We start from the raw sequence: 12,608 nt of genomic DNA on the forward strand, positions 1-12,608 counted from the left end.
TCAAGTCCTGGGGGCAGTTTTGGGCACTACGACATAAAAGGGACATAAAACTATTGGAGAGTGTCTGAAGAAGGGCAATGAAGATGGTGAAGGGCCTTGAGGGAAAGCCATACAAGGAGCAGCTGAGGTCACTTGGTCTGTCCAGCCTGGAGAAAAGGAGACTGAGGGGAGACCTCATCACAGTCTACAGTTCCTCACAGGGGGAAGCAAGGGGATAGGCACTGATCACTTTTCTCTGGTGACCAGTGACAGGGCCTGAGGGAATGGCATGAGGCTGTGTCAGGGGAGGTTTGGGCTGGATGTTAGAAAAAGATTTTTCACCCAAAGGATGTTTGGGCAATATAACAGGCTCCCCAGGGAAGGGGTCACAGCATAGCAACAAGCCTGACGGAATTCAAGAAGCGTTTGGACAATGCTCTCAGGCACATGGTGATTCTTGGGCTCAGTCTTTGACAGGGTCAGGAGTTGGACTTCAATGACTCCTTGTGGATCCCTTCCAACTCAGGATATCATATGATTCTGTGATGAGTATTCTTTTTAAAGTTAAATATTTCAAATAATTTTATTTCTGAAAGTTAAATAAAACAGTGCAGAGGATGCCACAAAACTGAGAAGCTAAAAATGCTATTTTCAGAAATGCGGCTACCGGGTGCATGTTCTCTGTTCAAAAGAAAACTGTCACTGTGTAATGCAACTGTTTAAATAGTCCGTCCTAAATAGAGCAGAAGAGTCAGCAAACTTATGGTTTCACAAGGCTCAGTCAGGCAAATGTCTGAAGCACATCTTTTATTTGACAAAGAAAGGTAGAACCATTCTACCATGTTCTGACTGTACAGATACGTGCCACAAGTGTTACAAGGCCCATTGCAAATTACTATTTCCACATTCATATCATCTTCTATTATATCTGCTCAGTCACTGTGAGGCAGCCTAATCTATTCCTCACCATGCAGACAATTTTTTTTCTAACCACTAAATAGCATTTCCCATTTGGATTCTGATACCCAGCAATGGGCTCATTTGTTTAAAGACAGTTTCTACATACCCTACTAAAAAATGTCATTTTGCAGCCAGGAAGTTGAAATGCTTTGCCAACCTGGAAGTTTAACCCATTGGTTGTGTGTGTAGGTGCTTACGTATACATAAAATTGTTATTTAAGTCAATGGCGTAAATGACAATTACAAAGCATTGCAGAGACTGTACGATGAATTGTCATAATAATGACTTTAAGATTCTTTTTACTGCTGAACTACTAGTAAAAATCCATTTATGAGGCCTAAGTTGGAAAGCACTTACACAGCTGCTTAACACCAAGCAGTAGGTATTCAGTGGGAATGATCAAGAACCAACCTACTTTTGCATTAGTATTAGATAGTGGCGAGGTAGTGATGGCTACCATGGTTTTCCCTCATATGAGGCCATAAGAATTATGTGAGAACACCTGGAAAATTGTCTGTAAAAGAAAAAGTCCAACTATCACTTGTAGTAATGAGTTGAATGAATAAAGGGACTGTCTTACTTCTTATGATATACACTGAGGATTTTTGATAATTTGTACTTGCAGGTGTTAGTTAATTTGTCTTGTGCATCATCTCTCATTGACATCTGACTTTGCACCTCATTTTCAAACATGTCTGCAGCCTGTTTGGTTGCTCCTAAATCAACATGTAGTACCTTGCATGGATATACAAATGTAAACAGAAACAAGCTTGTAAGGGGATCATATAGAATGATTACTTCCTCAGATCAGAACAGATACTTACTATAAATATAAGGAATGGCCAGTTTTCCCTAACAACAATGATTTCATGGAAAATGTAGGCCTCCACAAGATGATAACATTTACTGTAAAATTTGGGAACTGATCACTTCTTGATCAGGAAAAGCAAACCATAATATTTGTTTCGGGGATGGTCTACCTTGAGACTGTTTATTGATCTAAGTAGTCACAGCACCCCTGGGAAATCTCTCTATTTCTGATCCCATTTCCATACCTCTCTGAAGAAGGATTTCCAGTTAGACTAACACGGCCACTCAGCTTAATGTTATGGGAAAAGGGATATATTAATATTATCAATTCAAAATATAAATTCTATAATTCCATGTAATTCTATGTTTCACAAGAAACTCTGGTATATCAGCTAGATTTTTGATGAAAACGAATGTGAAAAATCAAAATTTCCCATGGGAGAGAGAGAATTTAAAATTTTGTTTCTTACCTGTCCTTAGCTGACTTAAACACGAAGGGAACATTTGAAGACGTGATTTAGATTTAAGTCCTGTGCTGGCCACAAAATGAAAACCTACTCTAACACTGGGCATGATCAGCCTACATCTCATAGGTTATATGAATTATATGGTGTTACAGAAGGTCAACTACCTCTACTTACCTGGCCCTCCACCTGCTCTTGAACACCATTTTTCTTGAGATGGCCTTCTGGCAAAAGTCTTTAGGCAAGATAAATTATTCTGGTGGTGACAGGCTGCTCCTGGTTGCCTTTTTCATCATTCTGAGCTGCGTTGCTCATGTGCTACACACTTTAAAGTTTTTTGATAAGTCTCTAGGAAAAATGGTGGTGAAGAACAGGCAGATTATCACTGTCAGAACCAGGAATCCATGAATCCTTCTGCCAGACTTTCAAATTGCCTGTGGGCCAGGGAATAGCTGGAAGTGCAAACCATCCCTGTTGGAGGAAAACACTAGTTTCCTTTTTCCTGGGACAGTTATGGCTATTTGTGTTCCAGCATTTAGGTATAGGAGGTTCTTAAGCCTAACCTGAAAGGAGGTTGTAACAAAGTGAGGATTGGTCTCTTCTCCCAGATAACAAGTGACAGGAAATGGACTCAAGTTGTGCCAGGGGATGTTTAAATCAGACATGGGGAAAAAATTCTTCTCTGAAAGGGCAGTTAGGCATTGGAACAGGCTGCCCAGGGCAGTGGTTGAGTCACCATCTCTGGAAGTGTTCAAAAACCAAGTAGATGTGGCACTTGGGGACATAGTTGAGTGGTGGACTTGATTTGACTTTACTCAAAAACTTTACTGCACATATTGCATAATGAGACTTTTGCAGCTAAAATGAGTAGTAGAAGATTGGAATGTTAAGGCTTCATCAATGGAGCTGTACAGTATTTTTCAACAAATAAATCTATTTCCATTAACTGAAGCCTAAACAAAAGCTATTTATGAGTTTCCAGTTTTGCCTTGTAATTTTTTACAAGGAATTAAAAGTCAAATTAACTGCATTACAAAGACAGTATTGGCAAAGTGTGTGTGTCTTGCATATGTCACCTTGCTATCAGATAAGTCCGTAAATCCAGGACTGAAAACCTTTTCAAGCAAGGTATCAGCCAATGTAGAAAAGTGACATCTGATTCTAGATGACCCTGGAGCTCGGGACATGGCAATACTTCTCTCATATTACAGCAGTTGCTTTCCTGGCAACAGTCTTAACACCAGGAAGTGACGAGATACTCCTTTTCACTTTTTTTAGCATAATATCTTCCTTAGATGTTATTAAATGTATGGTAAGTTCACCACCATAATCGAAATCATTAATTTCAAGCCATTATTTGGTCTTTCCAGGTGGATCATACATTAGAAAGGACTGTTTAATTTGAAAGATAGGTTTTTAGTAACAGGTATATGTTTTCAATCGCATTGTCCATAAATCATTTTATAGTAATAATTGAGCAAACAGAAAATCCATCTTGCTTTTTTAATTAAAATTTCTTTGAAGACTGTAGGAGATCACCTGCCTAAGGGTGCAGTGACTGATTTTGATTCCTTTTTGATGAGTTGAGAGTGAATGAACTGACATACTCTCCCAAGAAACAAGACTTTCTGAGCACATGTTCTTGTGTAGGGAAGATGATTTGCAAAAACCAATGATCCACCTAAAACTCCTCCAGTTTGAAAATACTTTTAAAATATTTATCATCACAGAAAGCTTTTTTTTAACTGCATTTCAGTCTTCCATTAGTTTTCCAGCTTTACATGATACTGTGTCAATAGTATCTCCCACATGTCAAAATACTCCCCCTGAAAGGACTTTTCTTCTGATATTTTATGCCTTGTTTGTAAAGTCAAGTACAAAAGAGAAGTAGACCTGATAAAATAATCAAAATAAACAATGACAACGCTCAAAAGGACACCTGCAGGACATCAGAGTTACCAATTCTTGGAGATGAAGGGAGCAAGTACGCGCCACTGCACAGGTCAGATTGGGCTGACTCAGGCATGGTCAGCTGTGCTTTCTGAGGCTTTGGCATGCAACCCAGAGGCCCACTGGCCTTGACCTTTAGTAACAAATAAAAGGAAACACAATCTGCTAAAACATGGCATGGAATTGTATTTTAAAAAATTGCAAGTTACTGTTTTAAAAACAGGGAAAGGGAAGCCTGATAGGAGACAGATGAAATTGTGCATCAGTTTAGGGGTGAACTGCTGAATTGGTTATGTGAAGGGAAAAAGAAGACCTATCTTCCCTTTCCACAAAATTGTCTTTCTCTAGATAGATGAAATTATTTTTGAAAGCCCCAAATGTTGATAGCCCCTTTTTGGAGTGCTGTGGTGATAAGCTCATTGGAATACATGTTCTTGTGAGCACTGGACAGAGACACAGCTGATTTGGTTTTTTCAGAGCAGTGCAAAGTCACAAAGTGTTAATGAAGCATTGTGATGGGCATCTCCTTTTTATTTGGCATGTGCTACAATGTGAATCACAGTATTCATATTGGATTCCTCAAAGTAGAATGTGAGGGTTTCAGGCACTGATTCATGCTCATACCTGAAAGCATTGCAATAACAACTTCATGTCAGCTTGAGTCCCAAGAGGGCTGGAGGTTCAGCAAAAGCACGGAAGCCCCAGTCAAAAAGCTGTAGAAAGAAACAGGAAAGAAATAAGAAACAGCTGGAAAAAGGCAAGCAGCACTTCTGCCTTAAAAAGGGCTTAAAAAGATAGTCAAGGACTTCTGTGCTTCTCAAAATATCTCTTTCATTCGAGTGACAAAAATTGAAGTAATCAAAGAGAAAGTTAGCAGTGTAAAAATCATTCCATGACATATTTAAAAAAAAATAACCTGTTGCATTTCCTTTGGTAAATGCTATGTTCAGAAATAGCTTGAAACAACTGGTACAAGTAGAAATGAATAATTTTGCCTAGGCCACAGCAAATGTTTGTTGTATGAGTACATAAAGAAAAGATTAGAGACAAATTTTATAATGTAGCAGAACAATTTATCTGCCTTGCAGACTCATGACTATGAATTGAGCTTTTGTGACTGAGGAAGCAGTCTGTAATCTCAATCTCCTGTTATTTCTTTCAGGAACTGCTGAGTTTTCATGCTTGCTTCCATAAGGAAGTAAATCTGTTAAGAATTTTATTCTTATATGAAAAATATATACATTTAATGAGCAAAAGACATGAAGCAGAATTTGGATTTTATCCTGAGACAGAACTGTGAGACAAGATCTCCAAATGTGGAGTGCTCTTGTATCTGAATTACCATTGGGTTTCTCTTACATGCCATGAATACTTTAAGCTGCTTACCTGTTGCCATAACAAAAGTGAAAGGAAGAGAGACAGAAAGAGAGAAAGAGGAAAGGCAAGCAGGAGGACACCCGACCCTATATATAGTAACGGCAATGGAAAGTGATCCAACATTTGGGGTGCTTACTTGAATGAGCTATCAGTGCTCTGAATTAAATAGATCATTGAATTCCCTGAAAAACTGAGAGCTGTAGTCTTTGGCACAATGATTTACAACATATTCAGGTTAAAAAATTGAATTCTATCATATGCATAATGCAACCTATGAAGTTACAAATACATCTGCATGAATACTGTGTAGTTGAGGAAGGTGGGAGGTTCTCAACAGAGAAAAATAGCTGCTAGAGCTAGAGCAATCTGATTCTGAGTTAGAAGTTAATTTTGAGGGTAAGTGAGGTGCTAGGCTTGTATTTTCTTAAATGAAAATGAGAGGAGGTGAACTACAGAAACACGTTAGCAAATGTCCTTATAGAGTCCATTTTTCCTATAGCAGCTATTTAGAAAATATAAAAGGAAAAAAGTCTAGTCTGATGTTTTCTGTTATCACTGGATTAAATTTTTCCTTTATCTGAAAATAAGATCCTTCAGCATTTTAACCTCATCCTCTTACTTTTAATCCACATTTTTCAAAGTTTTAACATGGAGGTAATTGCCTGTCACTGCTGAGTAGAGTAACATACAGAAAGAAAAAATAGGTTCCCCTTTTGGCCAGAAAGTACCAGTGTTGGGAATGGACAATTTAACAATTATTTTTTAGGCTTAAAGTTAACACCCTACTGAGGCATATTTCTTTGGGCACTTGAACAGAAAGACATTGCTGCAGCAGGTTATAACTGGCTTACAAAATAAAGGTTTTCTTTTGCAGTCTGCGGCCTTGAGATTTCACTGTTGTAATCAAACAACCAAAAGCAACTCTGACTACTCGATTCTGCACCACAGGACAGCCTCCAAAAACAACCGGTTCCCCAGACTGCCTTTCACCAGCCTATTTTGATGAACACAGACAGACTAAAAAAAAAAAAAACAAAACACGGAAAAAGAGGAAGGTGCTTTTATTTTTCACAGATTGTAAGCCAGTAGAGAAATCAAAGTGTACTCAACATAAATATTTACTGTAGCCGATATTTTGCTAGAAATTAACAACTTTATGAGAGGTGACAGCACCTGTATTACAATAATACGAGTTGCCAGATCATGTGATTTAGGTCACAAAATAATACATTTTTATTGAAACATCTTTACAATAACCACACTGCCTATAAAATCTGAACTGTATACCATAGAACGCTTCAGCAAAACCTTTGAAAATGCTGGAAACTTCTGTCCAGATCTTCACTTATTCATAGCATCATGTTAATTAATGCTTTGAGCAGGACAAATCTATGTCACACAGGAACATGGCTGCTGAAATCTTTGACTCCAGAAGTCCTCATATTTCTCCTATTCGAAGTGATAATTTTCTTACCACATTCTACAGAAGGCAAAGTCATGCACTGCTGTGCTTGAAAAGCCATTAATGTGGTTCTTCTGGAGTGTAATTAGAAACTGCTAATACCAATGAGGATACTCCCAGATGTTCAGAAGGCCATTTCTTTTTATATTCATATATATATAAATATGTATAGATTTATACATCATAATAAAGGATTCAAAGAAACAGATGAGTTTCTCTTTATTTTTCCTTTTTTTGACTTACACATTTTGAAATTATGCTAAAATATAGCAAGAATCAAGAAGGTGAAAATAATAATCTCTTTATCTATCCAGAAAACCTGTGATTTGGCGTTCTAATCATACAATTGAAAGTTGACTTTCTTTATGATTAATTTTAGGATGGATATTTTGATAAAAGAATTAGCAATGAATTAAGTGGAAGATTTGTTCCATCTCCAAACAAAATTTTCAGGTGAGTTACCCCTAGATGTGTTATAATTTCAAATTGAGTTTTGGGAATCTATATTTGCAAGTATTTTTCACTATCCTCTTCTTCCTACCCCATTTGGATGCATTTGGATCACACTTGAAATGTCAAACTACAAAGATTACAATTTTTAATATTTGTGTACATCACTGAAGTTTTTAGACAAATGCTAACCATATTCCTTTTCAATGAGCTAATATTTGGTATGGCAGAGATAAATGCACTTTAGCACAGAAGCCCTGATCAAATCCTAACTGTAACACTAATGCAAGGCTGTCTGAATGGGCTGACAAGAGTTACCTATGTCACACTGCTGTTGCTTTCAGCAGTAGAACAGATTCTTCTAGGGATGGATTAGAAACGGAAAGAGACCAATCTGTCCTAAGCAGATCCCTTCTGTTTTAGTGTGTATTCAGACATGGAAATACAGTCAGTCCTCTCTATCCTCTCTCTTAGGCTTCTTTTCCTGTGTTTTTGGAACAGCATCTTTATGTTTATGGATCTTTAAGAATCCAGTAACCCAAGGAAGTACAGTAACTTCCTCTTAGTGGGAAGGGAACTTCAGCACGATCTCACAATGGGCCTATCTCCACAGGCCCTCTATGACAGACCACTGTCAGCCTCATTTATAATGCCTCTTTAAAAGCAAAATCTTCTAAAAAATTAGTATTGGTAGGTGATACTAGTGATGAATCAATGCATAAAAATTGTCAGAGAAAAATATAGGGTTTGTTGTTTAATGATAATTGAATAACATTAACTGATTAAAAGAGCAGATTCATAGTGGACAGCATTAAATTTGAATAGCATAAGTGAGGCTTACTTGTACTGACAGCATTTAGGTTTTGCTAATAAAGACTACTTGTTTTCTCCCAATTTGAAATATATCTCAGAAGTTTTACTCCGGTTTTCTTTTTCAGTTTAGAAAGCTCCAAACAGTGAGGGTATTTATTGGATACTATCAGCTTGCTCTCAAGAGAGCTGGTCAGTCTTCCCCTATTTGCACATTCTATTTACATCCATGTTGGCACATTTTAACACAACAGAGAGAAAAAACCCCAGCATTTTGTTTTAAAGCAGAGCTACAAGAGAAAATCATTGCCTATTATTTTACCTATAATATTTCTATCTGGGATTTTTTTTCTTTTTTTTATTTTTAATGAGAGAAAATAAACAAAAGATAATGCCACATATTTCAAACTGTAAGCTTTTAAAAGGCATCATTATCTTGGGGTTTTTTTCTCCAGTTACAGGAGCAGAACAGCCCACAGGTGCTGTGTAGGGTATTTTGTAGCCTCATTTATTTAGAAATTAATCTCACCTGGCAAAGTAAAAACTATTTGCTATTCCCAGCAGTGATGGCCTAAAAAGTCAGCATTAAACATTATTTGTTAGACATTTTATAATGTAATCAGGCCTCTTTATTGATGCTTGCTGCTGAGAAGGGCATAAAGGTTCTCCCAGAGAAAGTAGTGGAAACTCAGTTTCAGCAAATCACTTAAGCAGGTGCTTATTTAAATATGTGTTCCAATTTAAGCAGGTGCTTACATTCCATCAAAGTAAACTAGTCTCAAAAATGTACTTCAGTGCTCTGCTAAAGCTGGGCTAGCACCTCGATTAAAGATTAAATTTGCAAACACATTTCTGGATTTCTCTAAAGTTCTTTGAGAATTTCAGAGCCCCAGCTTAGGTGTTATGCATCTGCAATGAACAAGATATGAAATCACACTGGCTGATGAAGAAAACATAGTTTAACATTAAAAAAGATAAATCAGAAGTAAAACCTTATCTCTTCCGTATTAAAAAATGTTAGGTCAAAATGAGCTTTCATTCCTCTAGCAAGGTGAATAACCATGCTTGTGAGGAAGAACAGTTGTCTAGAAATGCAGCGTACTTACCACTGAGTCACAACTGAGCCTGAAAACAGATTCCCCACTTCTTGGGATCTGTAAAGGCCCCTCAACCTGTCTGTAGGAGCCTGTGTCTCAGTCACATACCTTGCCCAGATGTCACTGTCAGTAGCCACTGATAAAACAGCCCATTTCTTCAGTCATTTCAATCTAGAAAAATAGCTTCTTTATATAGTTTCTTAACCTCTGTGCTGGCTCAGGGTTACCGTATTTCATAACATGAAGAAAGTGTGTTTAATAAATTCCCATTTCTGAATGTTTCAGATAAAGTGATGGGAGTTATCCCTGCATGGTAATGGTAGAATTAATACTGGTAAAAGCATATAACAAATATATATACTGAGCCATGCGTCTGCTACAAGGAGTTTTGTATATTTGCATGTGAGTAACTGGGTAAAGGAAAATCATACTTATGAAAGAAATGCAAAGAGGAAGGAAGGAAAAGAACTGTCACTACAAAGTATAATTCTTTGAACATTTTTGTTCCAATAAACCAGTGTTTGAGGGTTTGGACATATGGTTTGCACACTTGATTTTCTTCCTGATGTCTAAATGATTTTTTCCATTTGAGTAATTTAACTTCCAAAGATCAATGTATGCTTCTGGATAAAGTCTGCAGGGTCATCAGATGCATAGATGTTAAAAAAGCAATACTCTTTCTGTCTCAGACCTCCTTCATCAAGGATTTGCATATACCCAGAAAGACCAAATTTCTAATTTGTAGAGTATTTGGGGATTTTTGGAGATGAAAGGCACCATTCAAATGTTAGCTATTACCATTGCAGGAGGCAATCTTTACCGTCACAGTAGGGGTAACTGCTAAAATTAGTGCCAGATAGCGTTGCTACTGTTTTTCATTTATATTACTGACAGTTCTGAAATTATCTTGTGGGAAAAGCAGAAATTATTTGAGAACCTATTCCTGACTCTGATCCCTAATTAATTGAATGTATTATCCCTTAGAGATATACTCTTTTACCTGAAATATTACAGTAGTTAATGTTAGCATGAATGACAGTATATTGCTCTTTATGTGCCATGGGACACTGAATATGATATCATACAATTTTAACCTTTTACTTTCCTTTGAGCTTCCAGGTTCAAGCTGCTAATCATCCACAACTATGTTTCTGATCTGCTGAGCAAGGTGTGTTGATTCATGTAGCAGTCATTATTAGTGAAACATAATTGAGAGGCTTGAAAATATTTAATGTCATTTCATAAACTCAGTTTGGTCTTTCATGTCTTTTTTTTTTCAAAACAGTGGTGTTTATGACTTTTTTACTTGTATATTAAACTTAGCATTACTGTGTTTCTTTACCTGCACTTTACAATACACAATTTATTTTAATACCAGAAATGCTCACCATGCTGAAGGAAAATTTCCTTCACTAAATCACTGAAAAAAACTCAGTATGACATAGACAACCAGTAACAGAACGGCAGTAAAATTAGTGTAACTGGCAGCTTAAGGTTTTCTCATGTTTGTAGAGAACATTCAACACATTCAGTAAATACATTATTTACTGTGAAAAACAGTAACAGGCTCTTACAGTCAACTGTTTTTGATAACTTGTAAGAATAAAATCCTGTGGGCACCTTCCCATCTCTTGAAGCTATCACTAGCAGCAGTTGGACTATTTTGGCAGCAGCCCAGCACCAGGTACTTATGATCTGTAAGAAACATCTGGTTTTCATTGAATCATAGAATGGCCTGGGTTAGGAGGAACCTTAAAGATCATTTAGTTCCAAACTCCCTACCATGGACAGGGACATCTTTCTGTAGACCAGGGTGCTCAGACTTCCATCCAACCTGGCTTTGAACACTTCCATATTAACATTCCTGAGCAGCATATGGATCAGTGTTAGGCTTAGTATGCACTGCACCGTAATGACAGCACAGATCCAAGACAAAGGAATATCTCAGGTGAAGCTTTCCTATGAAATATGTGACTATTTCCTATTGAATTTCTGACAAATTATTTAAACTGCTCTGATACTTGCCACACAGTATTTTAAGATACAACTCTTTTCAATTTTATGAAAATTGAAAATACAAGTGTGTGTGTGGCTTGTTTCAGAGAAGTTTGAAAAACCCATACTTTATCATTAATATGTTTAACATACCAGATACTGGTAGGAACTTGATACTGATGGTTATAAATATTGATAATATTTATGGAAGCTGGGGAAGTTCTTTCTGTAATTCCATGTTAATCCACAGAGCTATCTTTACATCTTGAAGGACAGTTGCTTTCCCACCATTATTTGTCAAATTTAGCTTTCGCTATGCCAGATAATATAACTGTCCTATTTTCTCATAAAAGGTATTTTCCCATGTCAAGAAACTTTTTTGTCAAGGCCTTAGACCATATATTCATACAGAACACCCAAGTTAACCATCACTTCCAATACTTCTGTGACTGACACGGAGACTGGCCATTTCTCATTCAAAAGGACTAATGTAAATTTACCCATTTACTCATTTACTTTTTATATTTCAGACATGGATAAGACAATCCTGGCTCTGTGATCTTTTTGTATGGTTGCTTGATTTTGCACTTCTGCAGATTCCCTAAAACAATTTGCTTAACTTTTAGTTTTGTATTCAGGCTATGACTTAACATGCAAGTATCATATCCATTTTTCCAAATCATTTACTCCACCATGACTCTGATGGTGTGCACATATTGAAGGTAGGGGTCTTATGACACCATAGACTTGTAGATAGAAATGTTTCTGTGGTTGGATACATAGATACATGTAGTATTCATATATACTGAGTTGTAGGATACATATATACATGTAGCCAAAATACATCAGAAATCTACCCGTATTGCATTATAAAGTAATTTTCAACAGGCTCTTCTATCACACTCTACTGTTTAAGGGTTATGATTGTCAGGCTTTTCTCTCCAACTGAAGCCACGTTTTTGGATGTCTTTCATATGCATGCTATATTTATGTATGTCTCAGGAATTTTTAAACTTCAGTTCATTATGCAGTGAAGATAGCAAAATTGTAGCACATGCATTTCACAGACTGATTCTAAATTAAATTTTCATTCCTATTCCTAGGCTTTCCAGGTGTCTTAATATACTTTGAGATGGCTTGCAACTTCACAAAGTCATCAATAGCAGAGAATTTCATTAATAATGTTACCCTTTGGTTCCAGTTATTAATGAGGATGTTTAATAAGAACAGGCACAAGATCCTGCACTACCCTG

The sequence above is a fragment of the Corvus kubaryi genome, unplaced genomic scaffold (assembly GCF_017639235.1).
Source record: "Corvus kubaryi isolate FWS band 111438036 unplaced genomic scaffold, C.kubaryi_AGA036_p1.0 37392, whole genome shotgun sequence".
Classification (NCBI taxonomy): domain Eukaryota; kingdom Metazoa; phylum Chordata; class Aves; order Passeriformes; family Corvidae; genus Corvus; species Corvus kubaryi.